This window comes from Apus apus, chromosome 5, assembly GCF_020740795.1.
Source record: "Apus apus isolate bApuApu2 chromosome 5, bApuApu2.pri.cur, whole genome shotgun sequence".
Classification (NCBI taxonomy): domain Eukaryota; kingdom Metazoa; phylum Chordata; class Aves; order Apodiformes; family Apodidae; genus Apus; species Apus apus.
The window spans coordinates 36463634-36481177 of NC_067286.1; the positions used below are offsets into that span (position 1 = coordinate 36463634).

Genomic DNA, 17544 nt, shown 5'->3' on the forward strand with positions numbered 1-17544 from the left:
CCTTCCTTCCTTCCTTCCTTCCTTCCTTCCTTCCTTCCTTCCTTCCTTCCTTCCTTCCTTCCTTCCTTCCTTCCTTCCTTCCTTCCTTCCTTCCTTCCTTCCTCTGCAGTCATCATTTCACCTGTCAGTAGCTGAACTTTTAAATCATTAATCTAGCTCTTTTCTTTTTCTTTTCTTAAGGAGAGATCTTAAGCACTTTAATGCTCTTCAAGTGAAATTCCAAGCATTAGGATCCCAAGAGGACAAAACCTCCCTACAGTCTTAAGTAAAGAATCTAAAAAGGTAGAATTTAATATCTCTCTCTTCATTATTCACTATTGATGGTCTGTAGGAAGCTACATATAGAGTGTCTGTGCATACTGAATAGAGTCCTGCATATTTAGAGAGGACTCTAGGCAGGTGCTTCCACCGGGATCTTAAACAGATGGTAACTAACTCACCCTGAGAATGAGATAGGAAGCAAAGTTTTCTGGTTTCCTTGTAATGATTAGAAGTCTAAAAAACAGGCTTGGCAAAGTTCCTTGGATCTGCTTCTAACACACTAACTAAATCACTAGTCACAGCTTCTGCTGGGATTGGTAGGGCTAGGACGATATTGATTGGCTCCCCTTTATATCCTTTCTTAAATTCAATTCCATTTTTATATGTAAAGTCAGGATAGCTTCAAGTTAATAGGAAACTAAGGAAGAAAAATAAAAATGAAAAATAGAAGTAAAAATAAATTAAAAAATGGAATCTTGCTTTGAACGCGTAAGGATGATATTCACAATTTTTCTCCTGTGAAGACTGCAAAGGAAACTCATTTCAGCTTTGTAGAACCACAATGATTGCTTCACACACAAAATGAATCAAGCCTCTTGTTGGATTATGTGGGTGGTATTTCCAGTCTTCCCTAGTGTGATAATTCACAGCCTGCAGCTGTAGCATACAAACTTAAATATTTTTCTCTTTCTGGTTGGCTTTAGAAGGAAGGACCAACATTCGTTAGTGGTTTTCTGTTTGATTTTTAAGGAAAAAAAAAGTTAAATAAAAAGTTGAAGGTCCATTAAATATTAGTAGTTTGAAACAGAGCAGTCATAAAACAGAACAGTAAAAACAGAGAGTGAATGAATTAGTCTTGACAACAGCTCATTTTTAGTGCAGCTATAGTCTAATATTGGAAAATTAACAGTAAGATATATATATACTCAGGTGTATTAAAAAATATAAATAATAACACAATGGTTGTAAACAATCCCGTTTGCACTGTTAGGAGTCATAAAAAAGCTTTTTGTTTAATATTTACTTACTCGAGCTTAAATAATTAAATTTTCTCTTTTTATAGCAAAATTGATTGATGTTCTTAATACCTATTTCTTGGATTCTGTGCATAACTCAAACAAATCAGATAAAACATAAACCATGATCTTGCTATTCTATATCATTAAAACCAATTTGTAAATTCCAAACTGACCTTCACTTCCAAGTACACTTTTAGGAGTCTAGGAATCTCTTCTTCCAGGGAAAATAAATAAATAAATGTAAAGAAAGTGAACTTGAATTCAAAGTTTCTTTGTTTCCTACTACAACATAAAGCTGATCTTCCATGGCATGTTTCTTAAAAAGCTGCTCTAAAGTTTTTCCATACTCTGTAAATTATTTTGTTTCCTTAATGGCATGTTGTATTGTTTGTTAGTACAATGACTGGGAAAGCACTGTTAACACTTAAGCTAATAAAGGTTTTCAGGAAATATTGGTTACGTTGTTCTCATTTACAGACTTTAAAAAAGTGCTATTCAGATGTATGAAAAAAGAAGATTGCTTTTAAATCTCAAGAAATGAATGTTAGTGTTCATATTCTGGTACATTAACAGTTTGTTCCAGTACATTGGTATTTTATGTGGAAATCCTACTCTGCAATTAATATGCCTGATGCAAATTGAAAAACCTATAATCCATCCTTCTCTGTTGGAATGTAAAAGCATATTATTATTGAGAAGCTACAGGATACCAGAACCATTTTTTAAAGTTGAATGCTCATTACCTTAAATCTGCATAGAAAATGGTTTGTTCTCAGACTAGGTAATATATAACTAAATACAATATGATACACATGAAAATGTAACAAATAACAATAACAAAAATAATTTTGAGTTCAGTGTGTTTTGCCTCCACAGAGATACTCATGTCTTCTAACATTGGTAATTAAAAATAGCTAAAAACTAAACACAAAAACAGTAATGAAATACAAGTTATATAGCTAACAAGAGATATCTGACTGGCCATTTCTATGAAAACTGAAAATCAGGTGGTCGTTATTATTTTTTCTAGAAATTTCCCAAACCTATTGAAGAGAAAAAAAAACCACATATAATACAATAAATATTATATAATAATAAATAATAAAATGCACATAATGGCATAATATAAATTAATAATTCTGTAAACATAAATAAGAAATGTCACTGCCACTTACTATCTCCAGGAGACATACTTAACTGAAGTGATTACTCAGGTGGGCATTACTAATGAGATACCCTTTCTTGATCACTTGTGGAATGCTATTTATGAAGGAGTAGGGTACTACAGCTGTTCCTTACACAACTCTTCCATGAGGAACAGCAAGCAAGATTTGTACATTTTAGCAGTTCATCATTATATTGATCTTCCAAGTTGATTTCTCTCAAAGGGTTTATCAGAGCCAAAATAGATGGTTATCATTGGAGATGTAATTTCCTGACCCAGTTTCAGAAAACTGTCTTTCATGCTGACAATGTGAAGAAAAGAGATTCTCAGGAGGCTTTTTAACATTAGGCACAGATCTTAATGTAAAATTGTTCTCTGATTCAGGTAAAAAGAAAATGTCACTAAAAAGTGCAAGTTCTATCTGTAATTGATAGTGGCAGGTCCTGGAAGACCATAGAAATCATTCCTTATCTCTGTGAGCAACAGCCCATCTTCTTCCCCACAGAAGACTAAACACAAGAAGAATGCATGCATCTGGTAATCTCTCTCTGAGGAACACTCCTCAACCAGAGTGTTTTCTACAGCCATGACATAATTTCACAATGGGGTGAAGTCAAGCTGCATACCCTCAATTTCTGGAGAGATTTTAGTTTCTATGGAAAGAAAAAGATGTGTTGGCTAGAAGGGATGCAGTGTTCTGCAACAAGTCCTCAGTTTGGATGTCATTAGACCAGAACTACAAAATGTGCCAAAATTGCCCTGCAGTATAGTCTGTGTTAACCTTTATCTGAAGATATCAAAGCACTTTACAAACAGGAACAATGTTGACTAAAAATGTGATAGAGATTGATTTTAAAGGGATAAAAAACTATTTTTAAAGGGTACAAGATGGAGGATGTTGCAAACTTTTGTGAATCCTCATAGTTCATTCAATGTCTACGATACCCTGTTGCATTCCTAAAGGATTTCGGCTAGAAGCCCTTAATAGATGTCACCTCACTAATAACATTTTGTGTTACCAAAACCTAGCCATATCATCTCAGTAGACAAACAGCACTGCAGCTTCCTGCAGCTGCTCAATTTTATGTTGGAGTGCTGGATAGTGCACTGCTAATACTGTGATATTAGGCATTGTGGCAGCTGTGAGAAATTAACCTCTCATGTATCACATACCCTGGAAACTTCTTTAAAGACAGACAGATATTTAGTACAAGAAAATAAATAGCATGTAACAATGTCTACTCAATCTCGGGACATTATCTTTCTGCACGTGCTTTATAGGTCCAAAAGATTCTGCTTTCTGATTCATCCAGCAAAAGTAGTTGGGATACTGCTCAAGCTCCTGAAATCAAAGACGTTCTTCAGAGGATTGCTCTCTGAACAGTATTCTCTTTCTGGGGATACATGCAGCTTTCTGAAACCAGAAAATTCCACAAGACCATATTCAGACTTCACTCTATCCTTCTTCAGGAGACAGCTTTTCATCTTCCTTCTACAAAAATGTGGAATGTCTGACTTACAAAGTACTATAATTTTGATATTATAAACTATCTTAGGCCTGGTCTGTACACAGATTCCACAAACCATTGATCCACTACTTATATATAAATAAATAGTTAATCCTGCTTCATTTCTTTATACTGAGAAATCTACATTTCTCATAAACTTATGCAATGACAACATTATCTTACAGAAGAAACTGAAAATAATGTAACTTGTTTATGTCTAGCCCTCAGTGACAATGAGACATTCCAAGAACATAACAACTTCAAGGAGGTGATGACTGGAAGAGGAAGTGGAAGGTATTTTCAGGGATTCTGTTGCAGTAATCAAGTACGAGAGTAAAAAAAAAATATGCATGATATAATAACTTTTTAAGAAAATGATCTAAAACTCACAATATTTGTTTCTATAGCAATTAGTTTCTTATTCTGTGGGAGATGGAATCACATCAAGCTGTATGTATGTATGAAGCTGGATGCATACAGATGGTCCATTATAGCCTATTCCAGTATTTCAAGCTATGTAGATGTATAAGCACATTGTTTTAATGGTTAATGTCAATCTAAATCCAAGTTTCCCTTTACTCTGATTGTCACTTCCTTCTATTGCCCATCTACCACTACTATTCTGTGATTCCTCCTGGCTCAAGTACAGTATCCTCACAACAGAGCAATGTCTAATAGGCACAACGTTCCCCTTGAGTTGGTTTAAATTTAGGATAAAGCAAATCAAATTGGGAAGAAATTTTTGGGTTTAACTCCTTTTTTCCCATGACCTGATTACTTTGTTGAATAGCACTTTCTTGTAGGGCTCTAAAATTTGGTGTAGCAGAGAGCACTAGTATTGCTTACTGTCCTGCAGCTACTGTAGTCCCCCTGAGAGATATCAGCCTGTCATGGACAGAGCAGCTGGAGGAACAAAGTGATCTGCACACTGAAAGGCTGAACACCCACTCTGGTGGCAACAGGTGATAATGTTCAGAGTGGCTGTGACAGCTGACAGAATGGCATAAATGGAATTTTCTTCACACTAAAATTCACAAAGAATAAGACAGAAAATGAGAAGTACTCAAAGCAAAAATTAAGGCAAAATTTGTAAAACTGATATAATTTTTTAATTAGATTTTTATATGCTGAGTGGTTTCCTTTGAAAATAACTTCATTCTACTTGCAATTATATATCTATTTGGACTCCTTTTTTTAGCAGTCTTCTTTCTTTTTCACTCCCTACCAGACTGTTGATTTTTTTTTCTGTCTCTCTCATTTTTTTTTAAGTTCTTCACTCTCTCACTGCACTTGTTCCACTTTGTTCCTCTTTCACCAGCACACTTCAAATACTTTCAGGAGACAGACAAAGTTCTTTCAACAAGGTAGCACTTACCTTCACAGAAGGACAAAATTCTTCTTTATGTAAGGCAGCAGCAGTCGCAGTCTAGGTATCCTTAGAATGCTTTCCCCCCCCCCCTCCCCCCTTTAATATATCCTATACCCATTACTGCTGGAAAAGTCTGAGACAAATGCAGTGAACCACAGTTGTTAAGGGAGACCACATGATTTATTCTCCCCACATCACAGTGGGACTCTTAGTCCCAGACTGGAATAGAATCCAGATCCATTTATCTCTTATAGATTCCTCAAGCAAAATCCTCTGGTTTAATGGAAAGAAAATCCCTTGCTTAAGAAAGTAATTTTTTAGATAGTTTATTTTAATAATTCATTATTTTTAAAACCTCATATAACTCCAGACTGTTATTCAGGGGAGGGTCTTGAGGTATTTTATTTAACCATGCAGAGAAAGCTGTCCTAGAGTCTCTGACTTATGTATTTATTTGATATTTCTTTATTGATTGAATTTGAGTACTTAGTTAAATTGATGTTCCTTGTGGTTTGTTCTATATATATATGTAGGATCTGAGATCTACAAAAATTAGTAAAAGAGAGAACATACCAGATACTTCATTTCAGCTGTACAGTGCTTAACTGTCTGTGACGATGTTGTGACACATATATTATTAAAAAAACTGGCTCAGAACCAAGCCACAGAAACCTCTTAAGTTATCTGGTTGATATTATACCTTTAAAAAACTTACCAACCTATTAACATGTAGTTACTGAGAAAATTTGAACCATCAAGTGTGCTGAACTGCTTGTATTTGTAAAAAGATAATGTAATTAATGGCCACTTGTTTTTTGTTTTGTGGTTGTTGTTTTTATTATTATTTTTATTTCAGTACATGCCATATGCTTTTACAAACTTAGATAAAGCTAGCAAATAGCTAGCTGATAGGTAGTTCTGCACATATCCACTTTGAAGAGTCCAAAAAATGTATGTCGTGTTGTCAGTAGGAAACTGTAATTATGGCATATCGTAAAGAGACTTTACAGATACAGTTTGTTTCAATAAATGAAATCCAATGTTCACATTATAGGTGTCATTGATAGGATGTTTAAAGACTGTGAGGATAATTGTGAATTTAAAAAGAAAAAAAATCAAAGAGAAATGTAAATTCTTCTTGTCTAAACTTTTATACAGATACCCACAGACTTCCAGTAGGTAAATGTTAGTTTCTACAGTCTTTTTGAATGCACACATTTAATCTTCCCTTCAAATTAATTTTACAGCAGACTACAATGCCTAAAAACTCCCTGAGGACTTGAGCTAACTGAAAAAGGAGAGCCGTTGAAGCACTGTATACAAGATCAATACTTTTCTCCACTCCAAAAGAAGAATCTCAGAGACACTTCCCAGCAATTTCAATTATTGCCATGAGTTCCTTATTATGTGGAATGGTCTGAACTACACTTTAACCCAAACACTATTTGAACTGCTAAACCTAACTGTGATTTTTTATTATTAGCTTCACCTTTAACTTTTGTGTGTTTGCAAATGGTTTCTCTGAGGGCCAAGTATCCTTTTCTTTCTTATCAGATCATTGTGATGCAAACCAAATAATCTAAAATATTTGATTTGTGCTGCTCTTTGTGAATTCTTTGTGCGTTTTTTTGGACAGTGTGTTTTAGGAGTTTCTGTTGGTTTGTTATCCGTAAGATTATTCCAATCCTCCCATTAGTCAGTCTCCCATAGTTGATACATAAAGAGATTGTGATTCTGAAAGCTTCACTGGACCAGAATAAGCATAGTACTCTGATCAAACAAAACTGAAGGGAGAAAACTTCTTAGGCATTTGCTAGAAGCTGGACTTCCTATAACAGGAAGTCCAGACTAAGTCTGAGATACAGACTCACTCAATGTATTGGAAGGTCTCATAATGGATAAGGTTATTCTTTCAGCTATTCTTTCATCCTACCATCCCCCTGACAACTAGCAGATTCTCTATATTCTGTGGACTAAGCGTGTGCCAGCTGCTGTTTTTCTCAGATCCCCATTACATAAACTCTGCTCTATTAACAAGGCCGTATTATTCACAATAGTTTAAAAAAGCCAATATATTTTGTTGTGCGGTTAGTTATGATTGTTTGTATAAAGATGATACCAAATAGTTGTTTACCCTTATTTTACAGAATTCTGAATGTTTGCTTGCTAACAGCATAAAATTATCAGTGAACCAGGAAAGATACAACAACATACATAAACAGTCTCTTATTTCTGTGTTTGGCTTATTTACATCAAACACGCAGTAAATACACTTCTTCATAATTCACAGAAGGCTAAGCCAAAGTCATCAATATATGTGAACACATCCATGTTGAAGCTTATGCTCTCTCTGATATTCTAAGGTGGATGTGCAGAAGATCATTATGTATTCTTCACCACAGGTCAGTTGCTTAGCTACGAGAGAAGTAGAGAACTACTAATTGAAAGTACTCAGAAATGCTGGCAACATTTGCTGCAGGACACTGGTCTTGAAAACACTCATATAAATATTTCAGGAGAAAAGATGAAAGAAAAATCCACACAACACCGTCTTGCTGAAAATAAAAAATGTCTTTCCTCAGTATTATAATGTATGGATTCCCATCAGTAAAATTATACAGATTCTGATGCTTAATCATCAAATGATCCTGTGATGAATTTAGTAGTTGTATAGATTAGTAATTCTCAACAAGCTAATATATTGTGGTTATGTTTTAAATGTAATTATTGTTGCAGCTACTGAAGTAATTTTCATTTCTATAGCTCCAGCATATTTCCAAGTGTTTAATTACCTTCAGGGATCTCTAGGCAATAGGTACAGCTATATAAAAGAAAAAAAAATTAAAAAGATTGACAACTGCCCAGAATATTATCGTCTCATAAGATCCCTAGCTGCTACAACTCTTGCATTTGATTCATATGTAAACCTGCAACTCTGTAGTGAAAACAAATACTCCTTTTTTTTTTTTTTTTTAGCTCAAAGAATTGGACAACACAACATGACCAGCTTTTCAAATCACAGTATTCTCAACATTTAATAACTTCCTTTACTACCAGTGTTAGTGTCTTGAATATAAAAACCAAGGTGATCTTGCTGGGATAAATGAGAGCCTGTCTTTAAACTATTGTCCTTCTGCCAGAAATTTCAAATGACACATTTTCAACCTTATTCTTTCAGTTGCCAGATTAAAAAAACAAACCTGGGCTAGAGTTATATTCTACTGCAGTATTTGCATATAAAACATTAGGAAAGGATTGTTTGAAACAAAGTCTCAGCAGTTTTATTGAGAAACTTCAGTTAAATTTATTCCATGGAGAATTGTCTCCTAGATCACTTGACAAGCATTCAGTATATCTATATTTCCATAGATACATAGTTTTAAAGTTAGGAGTGCTCATAATGATGACACTACTATTTTGTAGATTTGACAGAAAAAGTGAATTTATCTGATTTCCAGAAAATTTAAAACCAAACATTTGACACTTCTGGACTTATTTAAAATAAATTATTTGGTTATTATAGAGCAGCTGATGCTTTTATTGTAAAAAAAAAAAAAAAAAAGCCTACTACTACATTACCCCACAAAGTCTTTTGTTCCATGATTATCCAGAATCTCAAATTCATATACCAGGATTTCAAATTCACTTAACTTGGAGGAGGGTTTTACATTTTAGCAAATAGAATAGATTGAACTACATTGTTAATTTAGCACATTTTTATCTACCTATTCTTTCATATTCTAACTGCATTAATCAATTCAGTGTGACATTACAGGGCTCCAGCTGTATTACCTGCAACTCAGTAAATCCTTTATTCCAATTTAATAATTGATTGTGAATTAAAACAAAACAACAAAAAAAAAAGCCTACTTTTTTTGCTTAAATTGTACAGTTTTCCATTACAGAATATCCCTAGGAATGTCCCTATGATGTCTTTCTAAAATGTTCCTAAACCAGGGAAGGTAACAAGTACAGCTAGTTGGGGACTACTTCAGCTCACACTGTTACATGTTCTAAATAAGACATCCAGTTGAGCATCCACATATTTATGACTGCATCACCTTGCAGTCAGAAAAAGTTCAGCAGGGCTGCTTACATTACCCTTCCTAGAACTAGTACATGATCCATAGGGAACACTGCAAAAAATGCCACCTAAATTACAGATGCATGTTTAGTATATCTAAGGCTCCTTAACTCTAACCTATGAATTCAATCCAAATTTCAATTTCCTCAGAAAAATTAATTTTTTTCCTTCTGTAAAACAGTTATGGTTCTACAAACATTGAAATATCACTTGAGAGTCTCATCTAAATTCTGACATCTCAAAGCCTAGGGTACCTTGGCAATGTCACTGCTTCCATGCCCTCACTTGGGACTTTCCACAGATTATTCCACTGTATTTAAGCTCAATATTTCTCTTGTTTTTCCTTTCTCTAACTTTCTCTTTGAACTCTCCAGTTACATGGATAAAGTAGATTTAACTTCATAGGTTTATTGTGAATGTTAACACAGGAATTCTTACTTTAGGAAAAAATGTTTGCATATTCCATCTTCCTTATACTTAGTACATATTCAGAAATCCTTGGCTGGACTGTAAGACTCAGATTACTCTAGAAAATAAAGTAGATTAGAAGGTGTTGGTTTGATTCTGTACTGTTGCCCTTCTTCTGCCACTTCCCTGCCAGCTGTCCCTACTGCAATAGCCACCGCACCTCTGAAGCCTCACTCCCACAAAGGAGGGAGGAGAAGGAACTTTCATTGTCACTGTATTTAAGCTCAATATTTCTCTTGTTTTTCCTTTCTCACCTTGAAAGCTGTGCCTTGAAGTCCAGAATTATTTGGTACACCAGACAGTAAACAAAGAGAAGGCAGCAGTTATTAATACATCCTCATCTAAAATCAAATCAACCACATCTCTAAAATAAGTTTTTAGCACAATATCCCAAATAGTTCTCTTACATCTCTAACAATAGCAAAATTTACCTAAGGATATTGTATGCCCTTGCCTGTAAGTTTTGGATAAAATGTATGCTCTTTCCTCAGACAAGTGCTTTTCTTCCTTTGTGATCTTTTTGGATGCTCTGAAATCAATTTGGATAATTCAGGTGTCAATGAATCTTTGATCCCTACTTGGGTACTCCTAGTTGATGTAAATAATGAAACTAGTAACACAGAAAACTTAAGTGCTTCCATAAATACTGTTCTAAGTTTGGGAAATAAGCAGGTGTTGATTGATAGAAAAGTTCTTTTCATCCCAGCAGATATTAAGCAGGATTTAAATAATAACTAATAAAGTCACACATTTCAAATCAGAAGTTATGGATAATTTACAAATTATTAAAAAAATGATTAAGACTCTGAACCATAAATATTCCATTTCAACCACTCTGGAGGTTCCAAAAGACTGATAGAAAACCACCACTGTGCCCCTGGTTTAATGGGGTAAAAAAATGGTCCAAATAACTAGTTTTTTCAGTCTGATCATTTTCACCCATTGCAGCAGATACACTCATACGAAATTCCATAGGGAGATTTAAAGAAAGCTAGGTTAATTAATGACAATTAACAACTTGAGGAAATCCTTGAATGTATGAACAAGGATACAATGATTGGATTAAGGTAGGATATAATATCTGTATATGGCACTGGATTACTATGTCTTCTTCTGTATTTCCCAATTCAAGCCACATAATGACAAGTTTCAAGGTGAAAACAAACACCCCACATGTGATAGAACTCAGTTGGTAGAGATTCCAAGTAGGTGAAAAGGAGATGACTAAGTCAGATGGAAAAATTTTAATAATTAAGTGTCCTAAGGTTGGTTGAGGAATTTAGAACTCAGAATTTTTAAAAAAGCATACATTTTAAATATCAGCTCTTTTATGTATTTCACTGACTTTAAAACCAAAAACAAGATCAGACTACTTGATCAGGACCTAGATTTATAGACTACAAAACTAAGTTTTTGATTCTCACTAATTCATCTGCAACAAGAGCCAGCAATGCACCCTTACAGCTAAGAATGCCAACAGCACCCTGGACTGCATTAAGAGCACCACCAGCAAGCAGGTGTAGGTAGCTGATCCTTCTCTGCTCAGCACTGCTGAGATGCATCTGGAGAACTGTTCCCAGTGCTGGGCTCCATATTTGAAGAGGCATTAATGTATTGGAGAGAGTCTAGAAAAGGACCACACAACCCAAGTCTTGGAACATCTGCTGAACTGAGAGAGCTGGGATGTTTTGCCTGGAGAAGGTTCAGGGGGGATCTTATCCATGTGTATCAACATTTGATGCCAGAGAATAAAGATGAAGGAGCCAGACTCTCCTCAATGATAGCTAATGAAAACACAAGAGGCAGTGGGCACAAATTGAAATGAAGAAAAATCCATTTCAACAAGAAAAGCTGTAATTTCTGTAGAAACAAAACTGTTTAGAATTGAAGACTGGAACAGGTTGCCTGAGGAGGCTGTGGAGTCTTCATCCTTGGAGACAGTCAAAGCCCAACCAGACACATTCCTGAGCAATCTGCTCTCATGAGATTGGACAAGATGACCTCTGAGCTTCACACAAGGGATTTTTATTAGTTACTGAAATAGTTCAGAAGTTAAAGTGTATCTATACATTGATAAAACTGGACACTTGCTTTATGAACTTTCCCTGTCTTTCTCTTACTTCTTGGTACACAGATTCACACAGATACATTTTGCTTTCTCTCTTTATGCAACTGGGCCTATCATACAATCACTGACAATTCTGAGGCACTCTTAAAGTTACCGTGAGTTTTAGTAATCTTTTTTGTTTTCAGTTTTCATGAACCTTTGCTTTTGACAAATAGACACATCAAGAGATGTCAAAATGGTATGCACTAAACCATAGGCCCTAAGGTTTCAGTTTCCTACATGTGTTACCAAAGTATGAGAGCTGAGAGACATTCCTCCAAATGAGAATCTGAAGTTTTAAGAATAAAAATAAATAAAAATCTTGCATTGCAAAATAAATGCTTTTCAGTATTTTCCTTTAAAGCAATTTTCTTTCTCTCTCTAATTTTTTTGTTCCTCCACCAGTTTTCAGGTTTTAAGGAACATAAAATTCTCACCAAGACTCTTACCAAATACTTCATATTATTTTATATTGGGAAATTAAATAAAACCACAACTTTTCAATTGTTTATTTTAAGAGTTTTTCCCTACTAAATGTCTGGAAATAAATCAGAAAATTTAGAATTAAAAAAATGTTGACTGAGTGTCCCAATATTGCGTGCTTCTTAACTCAGCTTCTAATTTCCTCTTCAGTCATATATCTCTGACATACAGAAATATACAGTACTGTCCTATGAAATTGGTGGTTTCTGCAAAGGAATGGTTTCCTCCTAGTTTTCTGACTCTGAGCTAATATTTGAAAATGTCATTTCGGGATAATTACCTTCCATTAAAAAAAATAATCAGTATTTATATCCAAGTTTATGCATGACTTTTATGGCATGTGCAGAAACTGTATACTTAGACTGAGCTTGAAACAGGAAGTCAAGTGTGCTGCTTTCTGAAAATTGTTGCTTTTAGGTTGGTTGTGACTTGCTGATGTAGTTTCAAAATGTGCATACTGAATCAGTCTACACAGTTTCACTGACAGCAGTGGTTAGTTATGTCAACTGCAGAGTCATCATTGTTCTGGAGATGACAATACCACTTTCACCTTCCCATCTTGTCTTTATAACAGCTCTTCATACCAGGAGAAAGGAGCTAGTTAAAATAGTCTACATTAAGAAGAGTACCACAAAATCTATTAAATCTATAAATTCATCTTCTGTGAAACAGTCATGTCCTGTCATATTCCTTTAAAATCCTAGAAATCTGAAAAAAAAGGAGAGAGGGAGCATCTTTTCATGACCTTTCATACTTAGAGTGAAGCCATAATCAAATCTCACCATTTCTATTGCAAATATATATCTCAGTAATGCAGTCAATAGGACATACATGAGCAATCTGGTCACTAGAATGAACAAAAAACAAAAATATCTTTTGAGTACAGCAGATGTTGATCTTACTTATTCCACTCATACATTTTACTTCCTATTGTTTCATTCTTAATATTCTCAATGTGTTCTCCTTGTTTGTTGGGGTTTTTTAATTTTGTTTTGTTAGGTTTATTATTATTATTATTAACTTATGTTTTAGTTACTGCAGCTCCTTTTTATGTCTACCATTCCAAGTTATAAATACACTCTGCCTCCTTTAGCCCAGTAGGCACTCTGATCATCAGAAGCTAATGTTACTTTTAACCCCTACACCTGCCTTCCCAAACCTGCTCTCTAGAAACCCCTTTTAAAAATTCTGTATATTTTAAGATTTGAGTCATAGGCTAAAGTGAGGGAGGAGCTTCACTAACTGGTGGGCTTATGTGCAGTAAGGTTTTAAGACAATAGAATAATAGAGATAGAAACCCAGGAAATAATGGTAATCCAAATTCTTGCTTGTACTAAAGTTATTTTAAGTTTCCCAAGATGCCAACTTACTGATTTTTTCCTTATATCTAGATGTGTATTATTCAGTTAAAAAATATAAGAAATGTTCATTTCCTATCCCATATGGATTCAGTTTATGCTCAATTTGTATGCAAAGCAAATTATTTGCTCATACTTGTAAAGGATATGCATTATCAGAATACAACACCTGCAGGACAAAAGAGAGGTTAATTTCATTCTTGCTGTGAAGCAAAGGAGATCGTTATAGAGCCTGCAGTAACCAAGATCTGTGAAATAGCTGCATTAGTCATTAGCTTTCCAGCACTAAAACTCATATCAGACTCAATTAACTACTACATAGTTTTTAATGACAATATTTTTCAGACACAGCTCTTGTTTACTAATAAGATTTAACAACACAACTATCTTCACCATTACTTTGGTGGTGTGAATATTCAGGTCTTGAGTTTCTCCAAAGAAAATAGCACAATGTAGAAGATTAATGTCATCATTGCATTACATTCACAGAACAGATGGGAGTTGTCACAGAATTTCCACGTATTTGACCAGAACATTTTTGTTCTGTTATTTTCTTATCTTAGTGAAAGTCAAAGCTCAGAATAAGAGAAGTCACAAAGTTACTATAACCGTGAAATAACTTACACAGGTAATTAGCACAACATGCACATATTAACAGCACCTGGATTAAGAGATCAAATCATACACAGCCTACAGCTAAAATATTCTTGTCTTTAGTCAGCCTGTCTGCCCACAACTTTTGCCCTTCTTGGAGAGGTGGGAGAGCTTCTTACATTCAGATATCATCTATACCTTTACCTTATTTGTTTACCTGTTTTGATACCTTTGTATAATTTGTTTTATTGTTAGTTGTTGTGAGCATTTTGTCTGTGCTATGGGAGAAATCGGTGTCAGATTTTGACTTTTAAAAATACGCAGGCACACATAGGTTACTTGTGAGAAAACTTAGTTTTTGAAGCTCTTGTGAAAGCACTGCTCTCTAATTTTGAAAGAACTGTAAATTATACACTTACCATGCACAGCCATTGTTGAGTTGTATTTGTTTTCCCAGCCCTAGAAAGCCTGAGTAACAAGGCTGTACTACAAGAAAGAACAGAGAAACACAAGAAAGGCATGTGGACATAGTGGGCAAAAAAAGGCTAACTGAGACAACCCAGTGTAAAGAAGAGTTCTCAAAACAAATGGTAAATAGTTTTAAAAGTTGAGTATGAAAGCCTATGCAAAAACCTCAACTGCTAATGTTCAAGCCCTGTATGTTTCTTCCTGTTTCTGTAACTTATTTATTTATTTTCAGTCTTTTAACTCTTTTTTTCCCCACATGTTTCTGTCATGTTCTATGTTTAACTATTGTGTGGGGTTTTTTTATATATGATTTGGACTACAGGTAAGAACCATAAATGAGTGAGTTTTATGCTGATTTTCCTGATTATTATTTTTTTAAAATTATTATTAAGGAAGTCAAGTATCCTAGTGAAGGGCATCAGGGAGGAAAAAAAAAATTCTGAATGTTTGTTTGCTAACAGCATAATAATGATCACTTCACCATCTAGGACATATCAATCATGAGGCATTAATAATGACAACCATAAGCACGTTTTGTATTATTTGTAGTGACTATTGCAAGAACATTGGAATAGGATTTGCTCAGGAAACCTCACAGATCCTGTGTAGGGCAATCTCTCTGATTTTCCTTGTGCTGGGGCCAGCTGGGATTATTGCCTTATTTGCACCATTGTTTTTTCTCTTCAGGCAGTATTCAAAGCATGTTGTCATCTCATCCTATCCTTGAATAGAAAAATTAAAGGACTAATACCTAAATAGTATGGAAAGCCAAATACGGGACCTATATTTACTGAAACTCTCCAATACAGAGTTGGATTGCTGCCCAGAGAATATTTATTTGAAAGAACATATTTATGAGATCCACTGCAGTTCTGTTTAGCAACATGATGTGACATAGAGATGATGTGTTGCATCTTGTGGTAAATTCTCACATTATAAAAACATAATGAGGGTGCCCTAGCCACTTTCTTCTTGGAAGTGAAAGCTGTTCTAGCAAAAGACTGCTCTCTGTCACCCACATACAAGGTTGTAGAAAAGAGACAACAACACAGGACAAGCATAATCAAATGAGAAAACAGAACATATTACCCCTGTAGGATACAGAGTAGTGTTTATGTTTGTTTTATTCTAATAAATAAAAATAAATATTTTTCAGTATTTTTCTTTCAAGAAATTTTCTAAATCTTCATTCTGTTCTTCCAACAATTTTCAGATTTTCTAAGGAACATAAAATTCTCACCAGGTTTATTTTTTTATTATTCTAAAGTTTCCACTTTATATAAAGAAATATGGTTTTCATATGCATCATTGCCAAGGAAAACTATGTTGCTAAAAAGAAACAATCCATTTTATCTGATGGAGTGCTACAAGGATGATTAAGGGACTGGAACACCTGCCTTATGAGGAAAGGCTAAGAGACCTGGGGCTTTTCAGTCTAGAGAGGAGAAGACTGAGGGGGGATCTAATTAATGTCTATAAATACATGAGGACTGAGCATCAAGAAGGCAGGGACAACCCCTTTTCACTTTTGCCCTGTGATAGGACAAGTATCTCAGATAAACATTGCATATTTGAAAACTATTTTGAAAAAAACTATGAACAGAGTTCAAAAAACTATGAACAGATTTCAAAAAACTATGAACAGAGTTTTGTTTCCCCATAACTTCTCATGAACATAAAAGAATCCCTCCTATTCAGTGGCAGGAGGAGCTTACTTCATCTCTCTTTCCAATGGTCTAGTAGAATATGACTTCTCAGGTAGACTGAAGTAAGAAAACAGATCTCCTGTTCCCACCCATCACCCTCCCTCTCGCAGGTTTCCTTTCAGTATAACGGTATGGGATATTTCTCACATTTCTATATAGAGAGTCCTTTATTTGCTGTAGGCAATAACCTGTACTAATAAGGAAAAAGGTCTCATATGTGAGCTTTGTTGTCTCTTCTGAACGTCTTGCAAGATTTTTGAACTCATAGAGCGAGATCTCCAAGGTTATACAATTTTAATACAAATTCAAAGCATGATTTGATATTGGTTACTTCTCAGAGCTTACACAGCTTTAATTTGAAGTACGGCCTCCAGGGTGAAAGGCCATTAAATAACCCAGTGATCCATGAAGAAAATTTCAAAATGTACAGTAGGTAAAATAAAATGAGATTGTTTCTGTATTTGCACTTTTAATTTGTTGCTGCTAAAGAGCATTATTAAAGATGTTCCTCTTTGATATAAGATTCTCTCTAATAAACTAGTTGAATTTTTTAGTACTGACAGTCGCCTTGATTCTCCTTGAGCCCTGTTCTCCTCCTAAACAAAGGTATAATGAGCAGCTCTCTGGTTGCTTCTGCCTTGCCTTCTATCTTGCATACATATCCTGTAAGATAGTTGAATCTAAAAGTAGGAAGGAGCTGGCTTCTCCCTTCCTCTACTTTCTGAATGTCTCACCTAGATTTTCTCTTCTTTCAGTGAAATAGTTAATGGTAAATTAACTGAAAAGTTCTCACTAATAAGAGGATGCAGTGTCCTAAGAACAAATTATAAACCTATTTGTACATGACATGATGTATTTGAATGCAGGTAAACATCCTATAGGATATTCTTGATCCTTTTCATTATTAGGTGGATGTCTGACTACTACAAAAATGCAAATTAAAAAAGAATATTT

General features: G+C 34.7%; 1 long non-coding RNA gene across 1 annotated transcript in view; it reads right to left on the reverse strand.

The window, feature by feature from the left end:
• LOC127385038 (uncharacterized) overlaps positions 1 to 5428 on the reverse strand; it is a 66855-nt gene extending 61427 nt beyond the window's left edge. The window contains exon 1 of the long non-coding RNA XR_007889576.1: positions 5329 to 5428. This is a non-coding gene — a long non-coding RNA (uncharacterized LOC127385038). The remainder of the gene's footprint in view (positions 1 to 5328) is intronic.
• Positions 5429 to 17544: the final 12116 nt, after the last annotated feature.